This window comes from Hyperolius riggenbachi, chromosome 8 (genome assembly GCF_040937935.1).
Source record: "Hyperolius riggenbachi isolate aHypRig1 chromosome 8, aHypRig1.pri, whole genome shotgun sequence".
In the NCBI taxonomy this organism is placed as follows: domain Eukaryota; kingdom Metazoa; phylum Chordata; class Amphibia; order Anura; family Hyperoliidae; genus Hyperolius; species Hyperolius riggenbachi.
This window is the reverse complement of record NC_090653.1, coordinates 79,167,595-79,184,526: the sequence shown is the minus strand read 5'-3', so window position 1 is coordinate 79,184,526 and position 16,932 is coordinate 79,167,595. Positions and strand designations below refer to the sequence as shown.

The following is a 16,932-nucleotide window of genomic DNA, read 5'->3' as shown; positions in this document are numbered from 1 at the left end:
GACAGCATAAAAGAAACATTCTCAAAAATTACCACCTACACAGTGTTTAACCTCACTTCTGCACATATCACAACAGCGACCCAACACTTTTTCACATCACTCATAGAAACCATCCACCATTCCTGACCGGATGCTTTTGAACATTTAAAAAAAGCTTGAAATGTATTGGATACAAATTCTGAAAACCCTCATTCTAGATGGCCTAAATGAACAACTGGAAAAAAATCTACTAATCCCAATTATACAGTCATGGTTTTACACAGTCCTCTCTCTTATCATATTTGGTCTTATATATTTTTTTATGTTTGTTTTCATGTGTTTGTTTATACCGTACGCTTATGAATTTTCATATATCGCAATGGGACTTTAATTTTAAGATTCAATTTCACACCAATCTATGTATGACCTCACCAGTTGAGGTTGTCAGTCTATAATATCTAGTACCTATTGTATTGTGACCAGCTATATACTCACAACCCTAAAAACTGTTATACATTTGCACACTATAACTATCACGCTGATACGTGATGAGGTAATGTACAAGTGTATACACAAACAGTAATGCGCAAGGCGTGGTCAGGATCAGGCCATAGTCGTACACATACAGAGTCCGTCCTGCCTTCTCCTAAGCTTCTTTGCAGGTGACAATCTGGAGAAGCCCAGTTGCATGGGTTCTTCACCTGACCTGAGGTTCCCCGAGACGGAATAGACTTTTCCCTGATGTTGGTGTCTAATCCGTCTGTCAACCTTGATGGCCAGAGAAATAGCATCCTCTAGATTCCTAGGCTCAGGATGGCTCACTAATACATCGTTTACAGAATCGGCTAGGCGGAAAAGAAATTGGTCTAAGAGTGCTGCCCCATCCCATTTAACAGATACAGCCCATTTCCTAAACTCAGCCGCATACTCCTCAATAGTATGCCTACCCTGACGTAAGTCTCGTAATTTACGAGCAGCTGTGGCTGAGATATCAGGATCAGCATATATGGTTGCCATGGCATCAAACTTCCAACCGAGGTGAGAGCTACATGATCTGGATTTAATCCACAGGCCCAGTTTTGTGAGTCACCCTGCAGTAAGGTCTTAATCAGCGTAATCTTCTGGGACTCTGTTCCCGAAGATCTAGACCTGACCTCAAAGTAGGACATACATCTGTTACGGAAATTACTGAAATCAGAATGTGAACCCGTAAACTTTTCTGGTAACGGCATTTTAGGCTCCATAATTGGTGGAGTAGGAGTCAGTGGAGGAGTTTGCTGATTATTGACATTAACGGACAAATTTATTTAAGCGAGTGTGTTAGACAGCTGGGTCAACTGTGTTTGCTAAGTAGCAACTTGCTCAGTGAGGTGGTTATTAGCACCTGCGAGTGTCAAAATCTGATCTCGCAACTCCTCCATTATATTTTTTGCGGGCCTTGTTAATATCACGCTGATACGTGATTAGGTAACGTATAAGTGTATACACAAACAGTAATGCGCAAAGCGTGGTGAGGATCAGCCCGTAGTCGTACACAGAGTCATAGATTTCAAGGTACAGAGTAGCTAAGCAATATCGTAGTCAATAAGCAGGCAGGGTCATACACATAAGTCAGATGTCAGTCGTATTGTAAGGATCAGGCAATAATGAAGTCAGGGACATGCAAAACAGACAAATGATAAGCGCTCAAGGATGCACCTGAATTGTAAGCCATCAGCGGCAATGCAGAGCCCCCTAGGGCTGAATACATGCCTCTAATGCAAAACAGATGCAAAATTATGTGCTAAATACTAATCTAAAAATTTGAGAGTGAATTTAAAACAGTGAAGGCAGCTAGCCACCAGTATACTTACATTCAATTTTGCACAGTGGGAGACATGGCAGCGCTTTCAAACTAACCTCATACCTGAATGGTTTAACTGCAATGGTGAGCAGAGCTCCAGAAACTGGACTAAATTACACACCCAGCATACACTGCAGGCAAAGAGAGGGAGGGGGAATTAGTGATTAATCTGCACCGGTGTGCAGAGCTCCAGAACCTGGACTATATTACACACCCTGCATCACTATAGACCAAGGGGGGGTGTTAGCTTCAGTGATAATTAGTGCACAAATTATGACCTAATAGACTTCCCCACGGCGGTGACGTACCCCCTTGGGGAAGACCTACCTCTAACCTAGCAATAAAAACATAATTCCTCGTGCTGCTATTCATAAATGGTATACACATTTCATAAGACAAGCAAAACAGACAAATGATAAGCGCTCAAGGATGCACCTGAATTGTAAGCCATCAGCGGCAATGCAGAGCCCCCTAGGGCTGAATACATGCCTCTAATGCAAAACAGATGCAAAATTATGTGCTAAATACTAATCTAAAAATTTGAGAGTGAATTTAAAACAGTGAAGGCAGCTAGCCACTAGTATACTTACATTCAATTTTGCACAGTGGGAGACATGGCAGCGCTTTCAAACTAACCTCATACCTGAATGGTTTAACTGCAATGGTGAGCAGAGCTCCAGAAACTGGACTAAATTACACACCCAGCATACACTGCAGGCAAAGAGAGGGAGGGGGAATTAGTGATTAATCTGCCAGGTATGAGGTTAGTTTGAAAGCGCTGCCATGTCTCCCACTGTGCAAAATTGAATGTAAGTATACTAGTGGCTAGCTGCCTTCACTGTTTTAAATTCACTCTCAAATTTTTAGATTAGTATTTAGCACATAATGTTGCATCTGTTTTGCATTAGAGGCATGTATTCAGCCCTAGGGGGCTCTGCATTGCCGCTGATGGCTTACAATTCAGGTGCATCCTTGAGCGCTTATCATTTGTCTGTTTTGCTTGTCTTATGAAATGTGTATACCATTTATGAATAGCAGCACGAGGAATTATGTTTTTATTGCTAGGTTAGAGGTAGGTCTTCCCCAAGGGGGTACGTCACCGCCGTGGGGAAGTCTATTAGGTCATAATTTGTGCACTAATTATCACTGAAGCTAACACCCCCCCTTGGTCTATAGTGATGCAGGGTGTGTAATATAGTCCAGGTTCTGGAGCTCTGCACACCGGTGCAGATTAATCACTAATTCCCCCTCCCTCTCTTTGCCTGCAGTGTATGCTGGGTGTGTAATTTAGTCCAGTTTCTGGAGCTCTGCTCACCATTGCATTTAAACAATTCAGGTATGAGGTTAGTTTGAAAGCGCTGCCATCTCTCCCACTGTGCAAGTCAGGGACATGCCAAGTCGAACACGTGTATCAGATGGCAGTGGTACAGAAGGACAAGACAAGAGCGAGGTCAAGAGGCAGGCAAAAAGTCGGTACACAGATAAATATACAATAAGATGTAACTTCAGTAAATTACGATAATATAATAAAACTACAAAATAAAAGACTGACTAACTAGAGTACATATATATTGTGCGTCTACACAATATATAAATGTAGCTCAAATGATAGCTATCTAGGCCTAGAACCAGCATACTGATTAATATCAAGGCCAGCGAGCAAGTGAATACTCTGGCCTTAAATACCCAGCCCCCAGAAATGACAGCACCTCCTGCAAAAAGGTGTCAGCTGATGACATCACCGCTGACACCTCATCAGACACGCCTCCTCAGCTTATAAAGACAGCTCTGAGCTGTGCGCGTCCTGCCAGAAACAACACGTCGACCCAAATCTGTAGGGGAGCCGGGGATGCCATCATTCTGATTCACATCTACAGGGAAGCCGGGGATGCCTTTGATCAAAGAAGAAGAGGAACCTTCCTCCAGCTGCTCCAAACTATCAGTGCAGCTTGCAGAGACCACACCAGGTATATGCATGTATATATGCATTTAATCCATGCATGCTTCTTATTCATTTATTTAATTTATGTCTCCATATTTTAATCTTTTAATCTATATTTTTCTTTACATATGAGCTTTAACCACTTAATGACCAGCCAACACCTATCGGCAGCGGCTGGTCGCACCTTTGTTACTATGGAAATGGCCGCTCGTTAGAGCGGCTGTTTCCTGTCAGTTTACAGAGGGGGGCTCCGTGAACAGCCTGCGAGCCTCCAATTGCGGCTCCCAGGCTAAATGTAAACACCCGGGGACGTAATCCCCGGTGTTTACATTTTACGGCGCTGCTGTCACAGCAGCACCGTAAAGAAGATCCTCTGATTGGCCGGGGATCGCCGCCATCTGATAGGCTAAAGCCTATCTGAGATGGTACAGGACGGAGGGAGGAATATCGCTGCGGAGGGGGGCTTTGAGACGCCCCCCTCCCGCTAGGCACAAATAGCCGGCGCCAATCAGACCCCCCCCCCAACAAGACATCCTCTAGTGGGAAAAAAAAGAGGGAAGTCTGATCGCCCTGCCTGCCACCTGATCTGTGCTGGGGGCTGAAGAGCCCACCCAGCACAGATCATAGAAAAATGGGCTGGTCGTCAAGTGGTTAATATCAGAATTTATATTGTTCAGTTTTATTTCATATCTAGGATATAATACATAATCTAAAAATCACCTGGGACATGCAAACACCCGGGACATGCAATTACCTTGTTGTTTGTACCTTGCTTATTTTATAGTGTTGAAGAGGCACAAGAAAGGGAAGCAAAGGTCGGCACTGCAGCTGGATCTACATATGATTGCGAGGGACCAGCAGAGCTACGGTGGATCTAACCTGTGGCACAGTCAGCGTGCTCAGACTGGAAAACAACAGTGGCTGGAAGGAGGAAACAAGAAGTACAAACACGGCACTGCTGTAGGCTGTATTTTAATCCACAGGTGGAGACAATTCACATTGCGTGCAAAATAGAAGAGGTACAAAATAGAAGAGGTACACCCCCACCAGCTCACAGCCTCCACCTTATGGTATGTGTACCTCTTCTATTTTGCACGCAATGGGAATTGTCTCCACCTGTGGAATAAAATATAGCCTACAGCAGTGCCGGCTTTGTACTTCTTGTTTCCTCCATCCAGCCACTGTTATTTTATAGTGTTTATCACACTATAAAATAGTGTGGGCAGCAAGGTGGCGTAGTGGTAAACGCTCTCGCCTTGTAAGGCAGGGTCCCCGGTTCAGATCCCAGCCAGGGCAACATCTGCAAGGAGTTTGTATGTTATCCCCGTGTCTGCGTGGGTTTCCTCCTGGCACTCCAGTTTCCTCCCAAAAACATACAGATAAGTTAATTGGCTTCCCTAGACTACCATACATACACTACACAATACATACATAGACATGATAAGACTATAACAGGGTTTAGATTGTGAGCCCCTCTGAGGGACAGTTGAACTTGAATGACAAGACAATATACTCTGTACAGCGCTGCATAAGATGTCGGCGCTATATAAATACTAAATAATAATAATAATCAAGGCAATATTGAATAATTTTCACTTGATCGCAATTTTCTCTTTGTCCACTAGATGTCATTATATACATCTGTATACTCTTAATACTATAACCTGACGTTTTGCGAAACAAAAAAGACTTCATCACACATATCTGACATTACTAAAATGTACCCATACACAAATTGGAACCTACGTGATTTGAATATGTTGTTTTATTTATGGGGGCACTGTTTTTAATTTGCCTGCTCTTCCTCAACATAAACACGCATATAGCAGACTATTGCACCTGATGAGACACAAGGTGCCCATGGCGCCGTAATCCACGCCAGTGTCTGCCCATAATTAACATGGCATAGGGGACCGCTATAATCTAACCACGCATGCGCATGACCTTCGCTGCCATTTGTGCACTACCATGCATGCGCTGCCTCTTAAAAGGTGCAAAGTTTAAGTCGCACCACACTCTTTAATGATGCCACAGCTCTGGGGCCACCCTGATTGGATAATTGGCCATCTCACAATATATTTAAAGCGCCGAGCGGCAAAGACACTTTACAGAGGCGCTAGGCATTATTCCTACCCATTGCTGGTAAACTTTCTTCAATTACTCTTTTCCTCTACAGCTGTTTATATATGTTACTCCCCCGTGGGTTCTTCATATATGTTTTTTCGCTTATTTCCCTCTTGTACCTTCAACCGACCAGGCTGGTCGCAGTGGTATTTCCATGGAAACGGCTGTCAGTTCACGGAGGGAGTCTCCGTGAACAGCCTGCGAGCCTCCCATCGCGGCTCGCAGGCGAAATGTAAACACCCGGGGAAGAAATCCCCGGTATTTACGTTGCACGGCGCTGCTGTGACAGCAGCGCCGTAAAGGAGATGGGCGATCCCCGGCCTCTGATTGGCCAGGGAACGCCGCCGTCTGATAGGCTGAATCCTATCAGAGGCGGTACAGGAGGGATCGCCGTCCTGTGCCGCACGTAGCGAGGAGGAGAGGAAGGGAAGGAGAGGGAGGGGGGAATAGTGCTGCAGAGGGGGGCTTTGAGGAGCCCCCCCCCCCCCCCGCTAGGCACAGCAAGCCGGCAGCGATTAGATCCCCCCAGTAGGACATCCGCCTAGTGGAGAAAAAAAGGGCGGGGGAAGTCTGATCGCCCTGCCTGCAACACGATCTGTGCTGGGGGCCTGAAGAGCCCACCCAGCACAGATCATAGAAAATTATGCCCTCATGGGTTATCACATGCCTATGGGCTATATACCTTTCCTCCTTTACCATGCACACCACTCCTAATTCCAGGTTTTATTAATACACCTATATCCTATCCTTACAATTTCTCCAGGTGCACAGGCCATATTTCCTCTTTTTTTCCCAGCAACTTTTAAAGCGGCTGAGCACTGAATTGTAAAAAATAGCCTGGTCACTAGGGGGGTGTAAGCCTGTGGTCCTTAAAGAGGGACTCCAGAGTAGAAATGAAAATCCATCAGCCTGCAAGAAAGTTATATTTACCCGAGAAGTCTTGTCCTGCAATGCCGCCCCGAAGGCCCTGCATCACCTGACTTCTGGCGCCTGGCCCCGCCTCCCCTCTCTCCCCAGAGAAAAACGCCAATTTACTGTAGTAAATAGGTACACACTAGCCAATTTTACTGCCTCGATCTAATATGAGAGATCACCTACACACTCTGCTCAAAGTATTCAATATCTGTTGATCCTGATACTACATGAGGTGGTAACATTGGATAATGATTGGCCAACCATAAGTGAAAGTGTGTACTAGGCTTAAAGGGAACCTTAGAAGGATATGTATTTTCCCTTTTAAAATAATACCTGTTGCCTGACTCTGTTGCTTATCCTATGTTTATAATACTTTTAGCCACAGCCCCTCAACAAGCATGCGGATCAGGTGCTCTGACTGAAGTCAGATTGGATTAGCTGCATGCTTGTTTCAGGTGTGTGATTCAGCCACTACTGCAGCCAAATAGATCAGCAGGGCTGCCAGGTAACTGGTATTGTTTAAAAGGAAACATCAATTTCCCTCTCAGTTAAGGTTCCCTTTAAGTGTTACAGGGTTCTTACAGGTGTGCACTAGTGTTGGGCGAACAGTGTTCGCCACTGTTCGGGTTCTGCAGAACATCACCCTGTTCGGGTGATGTTCGAGTTCGGCCGAACACCTGACGGTGCTCGGCCAAACCGTTCGGCCACATGGCCGAACTAAGAGCGCATGGCCGAACGTTCCCCGAACGTTCGGCTAGCGCTGTGATTGGCCGAACGGGTCACGTGGTTCGGACCCGAACGCGCTCTGATTGGCCGAACGGTCACGTGGTTCGGGTAAATAAATACCCGAACCACGTCATATCTCCGCCATTTGTCTGTGGGTTTAGCTTTGGGTAGGCAGGCAGGGTAGTTCGCGCTCCAGCCACGCTAGCCAGGGTCCCCCCTGTCATTGTGTCACTGCTGGGAACAGTAGTACACCGCTTGCTCAGCCACACTATATAGCATTCTGTTTACTGCCACTCTGTGTACCTCGCTCAGCCACACTATATAGCATTCTGTTTACTGCCACTCTGTGTCTGCTGGGAATAGTAGTACACCGCTTGCTCAGCCACACTATATAGCATTCTGTTTACTGCCACTCTGTGTACCTCGCTCAGCCACACTATATAGCATTCTGTTTACTGCCACTCTGTGTCTGCTGGGAATAGTGGTACACCGCTCGCTCAGCCACACTATATAGCATTCTGTTCACTGTTCTGTGTCTGTTTGGAATAGTGGTACACCGCTCGCTCAGCCACACTATATAGCATTCTGTTTACTGTTCTGTGTCTGCTGGGAATAGTGGTACACCGCTCGCTCAGCCACACTATATAGCATTCTGTTTACTGTTCTGTGTCTGCTGGGAATAGTGGTACACCGCTCGCTCAGCCACACTATATAGCATTCTGTTTACTGTTCTGTGTCTGCTGGGAACAGTAGTACACCGCTCGCTCAGCCAGAGTATATAGCATTGTGTTTACTGCCACTCTGTGTACACCGCTCAGCCAGACTATATACCATTGTTTACTGACACTCTGTGTACACCGCTCAGCCAGACTATATACCATTGTTTACTGACACTCTGTGTACACCGCTCAGCCAGACTATATACCATTGTTTACTGCCACTCTGATTCTGCTGGGAACAGTAGTACACCGCTCGCTCAGCCAGACTATATAGCATTGTGTTTACTGCCACTCTGTGTACACCGCTCAGCCAGACTATATACCATTGTTTACTGACACTCTGTGTACACCGCTCAGCCAGACTATATACCATTGTTTACTGAAACTCTGTGTACACCGCTCAGCCAGACTATATACCATTGTTTACTGCCACTCTGATTCTGCTGGGAACAGTAGTACACCGCTCGCTCAGCCAGACTATATACCATTGTTTACTGACACTATATAGCAGACTATATAGCATTGTGTGTACACCGCTCAGCCAGACTATATACCATTGTTTACTGACACTCTGTGTACACCGCTCAGCCAGACTATATACCATTGTTTACTGCCACTCTGATTCTGCTGGGAACAGTAGTACACCGCTCGCTCAGCCAGACTATATACCATTGTTTACTGACACTCTGTGTACACCGCTCAGCCAGACTATATACCATTGTTTACTGCCACTCTGATTCTGCTGGGAACAGTAGTACACCGCTCGCTCAGCCAGACTATATACCATTGTTTACTGCCACTCTGATTCTGCTGGGAACAGTAGTACACCGCTCGCTCAGCCAGACTATATACCATTGTTTACTGACACTCTGTGTACACCGCTCAGCCAGACTATATACCATTGTTTACTGCCACTCTGATTCTGCTGGGAACAGTAGTACACCGCTCGCTCAGCCAGACTATATAGCATTGTGTTTACTGCCACTCTGTGTACACCGCTCAGCCACACTATATAGCATTGCGTACTCTGCCAGTCAGTGTGTATATTGCTGGGATCAGTAATACTCCACTCACCGTCAACCACTATATGAGCTCAACATGAGTTCCCCAGAGACCTCCGCTGTGAGCAGCACTCCCAACAACAGCAACAGCCAACGCCCCACGCAAGCTATAACATCCACCCCAGCAGCCAGTGGTCAGCAGCAGCCCTCCCCGGAGGAGAACGTTGTGTCCATCAGTCCGTCGCCAGAGCGATTAATGAGGGCTGCCATTGAGGAGATGATGGGGCCTGATGTGGAGGAGGAGGTCTGGCTCAGGCCAGCATCCCAAGTTAATGTTGAGGACGATGAGGGGTCTGTGTCTGGGGATGTTGGGGTGGCAGAGGTGGTGGGTGGGTCAGACTCAGGAGAAGAGTTGTATGATGAGGATGATGATCGGGACCATCTGTATGTGCCTCAGAGTCCGACCCCGGAAAACATGTTGTATCGTGTGTTTAGGTACTAAAATCTGCGTTCCCTCCCAGTAGTGTTGGGCGAACAGTGTTTGCCACTGTTTGGGTTCTGCAGAACATCACCCTGTTCGGGGTGACTATATAGCAGACTATATAGCATTGTGTTTAATGCCACTCTGTGTACACGGCTCAGCCACACTATATAGCATTGTGTTTACTTCCACTCTGTGTCTGCTGGGAACAGTAGTACACCGCTCACCCGCCACTGTATAGCATTGTGCTCTGTGTCACTGCTGACAATAGTGGTACACCGCTCACCCACCACTGTATAGCATTTCTGTACTGCCACTGTACTGCTGCCAGTCAGCGTGTACTTTAAGGATAAGTGAAATGAGGAAGAAATCCGGTGAAAGAGGGAGGGGCAAGGGAAGAGGTGTTTCCCCTGACGGTTCACGTACAGGCCACAGGGGAGCACCCAAGAAAACCCACTCAATACTGCCCATGTTGTCCAGGACAACAACCCTCACAGATCCAAAAGAACAGGACCAGATAATTACTTGGATGACCTCTCAAGCGTCCAGCAGTGGGTTAAGCAGCACCAGCACATCACGCACGAGGTCCGAGTCCTCAGCCAGTTAAAGTCTGGGCTTTCTTTGAAGACTGCACTGAGGATGTTACCATGGCGATTTGCAAGGTGTGCAAGACCCGCCTGAGCAGGGGGAAAAGTATTAACAACCTCTCCACCACCAGCATGAGCCGCCACATTCTATCCAAACATCCCACTCTGTGGGCAAACGCGGCAGGACAGGGTACCACCAGCAACACTGCCTCCCTTGGGTTCACCAGACTCACCACCAGACCCGCCTCAGCAGCAGCAGTAGCCCAGCCATTGCGTGGTTCACAACATTCACAAACATCAGACGATGCTGACACTGTCACTTTCCGGACTAGTGCTCTTGAGGTCTCCCAGTGTTCATCAAACACAACAACCAACAGCCCTTCGGTGTGCAGCGCTACGGTTGAGTTGTCTGTCTCTGAGATGTTTGAGCACAAGAGGAAATTGCCAGCAAATGACCCCCGGGCCGTGGCAGTAACAGCCAGCCAGCATAGCCAAGCTTCTGGCCTGCGAAATGCTGCCATATCGAGTGGTGGAGACAAACAGCTTCAAGGGCATGATGTCAGTGGCCATCCCACGTTACGTGGTTCCCAGCCGCTACCACTTTGCGCGCTCTGCAGTGCCTGAGTTGCATGAGCACGTGGTCAGCTAAATAACCCGAAGCTTGAAGAATGCCGTTGCCTGCAAGGTTCACCTCACCACTGACACCTGGACGAGTGCGTTCGGCCAGGGTCGATACATCTCCCTTACCGCGCACTGGGTGAACCTTGTGGAGCCTGGCAGCGATTCCTCACCTGCTACGGCGCGGGTGTTGCCCACGCCGCAAACAGCTGGATAACAACAGCAGCACCTACCTCTCTGACTCCTTCTCCTCCAACGCATCTCAAAGCTGTACCTCATCCGGAAATGCTAACCCAGCACCAGCAGCAGTAGGATCGTGGAAGCAGTGCAGCACAGCTGTTGGCATGCGTCAGCAAGCGTTGCTGAAGCTGATCTGCCTTGGGGATAAGCAGCACACAGGGGAGGGAATTTGGAGGGGAATAAAGGAACAGACGGATTTGTGGCTGGCACCGCTGGACCTGAAACCGGGCATGAAGCTAGACACCTGGCACGAACTGGCAATGTACGCAATAGAGGTGCTGGCTTGCCCGGCAGCCAGCGTTATGTCGGAACGCTGTTTCAGTGCTGCCGGAGGCATCATCACAGATCGGCGTATCCGCCTCTCCACAGAAAATGCAGACCGTCTGACTCAAATTAAAATGAATCAATCCTGGATTGGAAACGACTACGCAACACTCCTGGACCCCAACCAAGTAACATGACCGATGAACATCTGGGATGGTTTAGCGTTTCCGGTCCCTGTTTATTGAACCTCTCATCTGTATTACATTTATGACTGCATGGCGGCAAAAAGCATTGCTGCTATATCCGCACGCTTTTTGTCCTCATGCAAGGCCTGGGTTGTTGTGTCTCACAAAGCGTGGCCTTCTCCTCCTGCGCCTCCTCCTGTTCCATCACGTGTGCTGCTGCTGCTGCTGCTGCTGCTGGGTTACCGTTGCCGGTCCCTGTTTATGGAACCTCTTATCTTTATTACATTTATGACTACATGGCGGTACAAAGCATGCTATCCGCACGCTTTTTGTCCTCATGCAAGGCCTGGGTTGTTGTGTCTCACAAAGCGTGGCCTTCTCCTCCTGCGCCTCCTCCTGTTCCATCACGTGTGCTGCTGCTGCTGCTGCTGCTGCTGCTGGGTTACCGTTGCCGGTCCCTGTTTATGGAACCTCTTATCTTTATTACATTTATGACTACATGGCGGTACAAAGCATGCTATCCGCACGCTTTTTGTCCTCATGCAAGGCCTGGGTTGTTGTGTCTCACAAAGCGTGGCCTTCTCCTCCTGCGCCTCCTCCTGTTCCATCACGTGTGCTGCTGCTGCTGCTGCTGCTGGGTTAGCGTTGCCGCGTGGTCCCTGTTTATTGAACCTCTTATCTTTATTACATTTATGACTACATGGCGGTACAAAGCATGCTATCCGCACGCTTTTTGTCCTCATGCAAGGCCTGGGTTGTTGTGTCTCACAAAGCGTGGCCTTCTCCTCCTGCGCCTCCTCCTGTTCCATCACGTGTGCTGCTGCTGGGTTAGCGTTGCCGCGTGGTCCCTGTTTATTGAACCACTTATCTTTATTACATTTATGACTGCATGGTGGTACAAAGCATGCTATCCGCACGCTTCTTGTCCTCATGCAAGGCCTGGGTTGTTGTGTCTCAAAGCGTGGCCTTCTCCTCCTGCGCCACCCTCCTCCTGTTCCATCACGTGTGCTGCTGCTGGGTTAGCATTACCGGTCCCTTTTCCTGGAACCTCTTATATGTATTACATTTATGACTGCATGCCGACAAAAAGCATGTTACCTGTGCAAAGAAAACAGACATTTCCCGCATTTAAAAGACAGTTTTCCCTTTGAAACTTTAAAATCGATTTTCTCAAAAACTATAAGCTCTTTTTGCTAAATTTTTTTTCCTCTTGTACCCACTCCCAAGGTGCACATACCCTGTAAATTTGGGGTATGTAGCATGTAAGGAGGCTTTACAAACCACAAAAGTTCGGGTCCCCATTGACTTCCATTATGTTCGGAGTTCGGGTCGAACACCCGAACATCGCGGCCATGTTCGGCCTGTTCGGCCCGAACCCGAACATCTAGATGTTCGCCCAACACTAGTGTGCACTACTGCTGGCTCTTTGTGTGAGGACTAGTATTTTAGCCCTTTCCATTAAGGGTAGGTGCACACATAACATAACATGAAAGGCTGCGTTTTATGTCATGTGCATATTTTTTTGTGTGTGCATTTTTTGTGCATTTTTGGTGTATTTGCGTTAGTGTTTTTTTTTTTTTAACGCAGATGCTTTTTCAAGCGTTTTGTGTGCGGTTTAATGTGTTTGCGGTTCGCATATACAAAAACACATATGTTTTTTTTAATACATTTTACAGTTGCTTTTTTTGCAAATTAATAGGAACACAATTGGAAGCGGAAATACATCACAAAACAACTCTTTTAAACAAAAACTCATAGAAAAACACATGGAAAACGCATGAAAAAACGCATACCATTGCGTTTCCATTGACTTTCATTATGTGCGTTTTTTATGCATTTTTTGTATATTAAGCAACAAAACCAGCATTTTTGAAAAAACACGCATTGAAAACGCATATCTGTTTTTGATATGCATTTTTTCCTTCGGCCCATAATCTTCCATTAGCAGCAAAAACGCAGCATTTTTCACAACGCTAGTGTTTCTGCTAAGTGTGCACCTAGCCTGAAGGTTGATAGGAGGCCTCCCACAATACTGTGCATGCGCAACCGCTTGCACAGGAACGGAGCTCCACCACCCCCATTCGCAACCACAGTTTCGCTAACCCAGGCGGCGCAGACACCTGTGATTTTATTAGGTAATATAATCTTTGCTGGCATAATGCTGACACAATATGCAGCCTGATAGGCTTGAAAACATCATATACCACGTGAGTGCGCTGTATTGCGCAGGGCAAAGTGCCAGTTTATGAAAACTTGTTACGCTATGATTGGTTTTATTGGATTTTATTTTTTTATTGTATTTTACGTGGGACTGCTGGATTAAACTTTTGGATTTTAGAATTGGATCGTGGAATTTTGGCTCAATTGAACGCTAGACCCACCTGGATCTGAGGTGGTTGTCTGGTGAGCTGCTATTTTAAAGGGGCTGTGTATGGATATTTGCACTGAGTGGAGCACGTTGCATCACTAATCACTTGGGCTGCTTGCATATCAAGGATTCTTTCCCACCAGGACGTTGCGTTTTAGGGGACGTTATAGGTCGCATAACGTGCCCCTAACGCAACGCCTGGTGGTGCTGGACGAGGACGCTTCCTAGAGCTGCGTTATGCAGCTCTTGGTGCGCCTTTTTTGTGCAATGTGATGCGGAGACCATGCGATCCACATCACGTGGTCCCGCCAGCCAATCGCCACACAGAGCGGCCGCTCCAGGAAGTTAACAATGCACGTCACTGAGTGCAGTGAATATTAATTAGCCATGTGGCTGGCCGCGGAGGAGGAGGTGAGACCTCCTCCTCCAACATCACTGAGCATGTGCAAACAGTCTAACGCGGCTTAGCCGCGTATAACGCACAGAATGCAGCACTTTTTTAGAACGTGCTGCGTTACTATGTAACGCAACATGGGCACTGTGAACAGCCCATTGACTTTTCATTGCTGTGCGGTGGGCTGCGTTACAGGCTGCACTAGCGTGCGCCTGTAACGTCTCACTGTGAAAGCAGCCTTAGTTTCAGTCCAACAGTAATGCACTATGTTGAGTCTCATTTAAATTCTACAGGTGATAAAATAGAGATGTTGAAGAGGAGCTGTCATTTGAACAATTTATTGGATAATATTGACACAAACCATGTGATAATTCACATTTTTTATGAAAAAAAAGAAGAAAATAAGTGCCCAGATTAGAAGCAGAGATGTAAAAAAAAATAAAAAAATAACAGTAACATAAATACACGGGATTAAAGAACTCGGAAATCAGAAAACGGAAATCAGAAATCGTATTTCTGCGGAAATACCTTATTACAACAAGTCTGTGATTTCAGCCCAGTCACAGGACTCAGAAGCATTGGACCAATCAGAGAAATCAAAGTCAACTTGGAAGTATTCGGACAATCAAAGTATGCAAAAAAATGACCAAAAAAGGACTCCTTGGAAATCGGAAATTAGCTGAATCGGTAATCGGCACTTCCGACTATCCCCAAACTGGAGGTGAGGAACATTTAAAAGAGCATAGTGAACTGGAACTTGAAAAAGATACAATTAAAGATAAAAATGCACAGCAGGAGATAAAAATGATTTGAAGTACTTACCTGGGCTGCAGAAAATGTTTCCTCCAGAAGCTCTGTAGTCCGCCAACCACCTCACCTCCTTGAAATATGTGAAATATGTGAAAAGAACCAAAAAAACAATGTATGTAAAGTGAATGGGAGGAGGAAGCTGTAATCTGTGTAGAATTATTTACAGAGCTCTAAGTGCACAGCTTCAAAGACGGTGGCTGCCTCTACTGAGTGGAAACTTACACTTCTGCAGCAGCAGGTGTGACATCCAAAATACACCTGTCATAGAAGGAAGGAGGAAATGAGGAAAGGCATGCATGACAAAAGGGATGTACTGTGGGGGCAGAGACACAAAGACACACACTCAGGCTGCATTCACAGTGATACGTTGCATTGTAATGCGACGTTAAAGTCACAATGCAGCATTTCAACTCAATGCACAAAAAGGTGGTAATGCACATTAACGATACGTTACTATCGCATACAGTAAGTACAATAAAGCATATAGGCAATGAAAAGTATGCTTTTCTGTACCTGGTAACGTGTGTGTTTAGAAGCAATGCACTGCAAGCAGTGCGTTATTATTATTTATTGTATTTATAAAGCGCCAACATATTACGCAGCGCTGGACAATAAATAGTAATACATACAGAGAGTTTTACAGAGACCCAGCAAATCAAGTCTGAGTTAGTCCATGAGAAGGGTGTCATTGCTGGGGTAGCAAAATTAAGAAGGACACACTAAGGGAGGGGGGGCCCTGCCAAAGGCTTACAATCTAAAGGTTGGGGTAGGGACACATAAGGTAGGGTTGGTATTTAGGAAGCGGAAATGCATACCGTATATACTGGCGTATAAGCCAAATTTTTCAGCATAAAAAATGTGCTGAATAGTTACCCCCTCGGCCTATATGGGAGTCAGTGGAGCAGAACGGATGGTGAAGCAGGTTTTTTTAATGGCAGAGGAGCGTAAAGATTGTGCACTAGTGATCCTGGTCTTACCAGCTTGCACCCTGCTGTGTCCATGGTCCTCCATCTCCTTCAACATGGTGTGCAGAGTGCGCTGCTCAAGACTACCTGTGTCCCCTGGCTTGTGGAGCGGAGCATGCATGCAGCATGTCAGCGGTGCAATGATATGGGATTCTTCCTGTGTGGCAATCTCTGTGTCTTATATCTATGACGCCATCTAGTGGCTTCTTGAGACACAGCTGTATGATCCTGGGGCACATCTGGCTATGGGGAGGGGCTTATAAGCAAGTAAATCCCTTTTTCCTGGTTTCTGAGGAAGAAGTGGGTACAGCGGCTTAAACACGGGTCGGTTTTTTTTTTAGAAAAATGCATATAAAGACGTACACAAAACACACTTATGTGCAATACTTCTGCGTCACCATCGACTTATGAATTATGTGCTTTTTTGGTGCGTTTCTGAAAAATATGCAACAAAACCAGCGTTTTTAAAAATGCCCATTGCAAAACGCAAGTATATGCATTTTTACATCCGGCCCATTGACTTGCATTATGTGCATTTTCGCTGCGTTTTCCGCAACACTAGTGTTTCTGCTTAGGCCCCGTTCACACTGCACGCGTTTCCAGACGCGTTTTGGAAACGCGTGCAGGAGGCAGACACGCACGACATCAGACAGTGCATAGAGTGCACTGTCTGATGTTCACACTGCATGCGGTCCGGGAACGCATGCTGCACGCATTTTTTGTAAAAACGCGTGGCTGTCACATTCACTTTTCAGTGATGGGATCAGCCAC

The 16,932-nt window shown here is 46.5% G+C and overlaps 1 protein-coding gene across 4 annotated transcripts in view; it reads right to left on the bottom strand.

Moving 5' to 3' along the window:
- LOC137528949 (cytochrome P450 2F3-like) overlaps window positions 1–16,932 on the bottom strand; it is a 109,364-nt gene that overhangs the window by 60,449 nt on the left and 31,983 nt on the right. Inside the window, exon 1 of one of the 4 annotated variants that reach the window (XM_068250755.1) lies at window positions 15,209–15,433. The exons of 1 other annotated variant lie outside the window; for it this stretch is intronic. The gene's annotated coding sequence lies outside the window, so the exon portion shown is untranslated. Of the gene's footprint in view, window positions 1–4,518; window positions 4,619–15,208; window positions 15,434–16,932 lie in introns of those variants that run through there. 2 more of the 4 variants (XM_068250757.1, XM_068250759.1) reach the window with 2 other exon arrangements.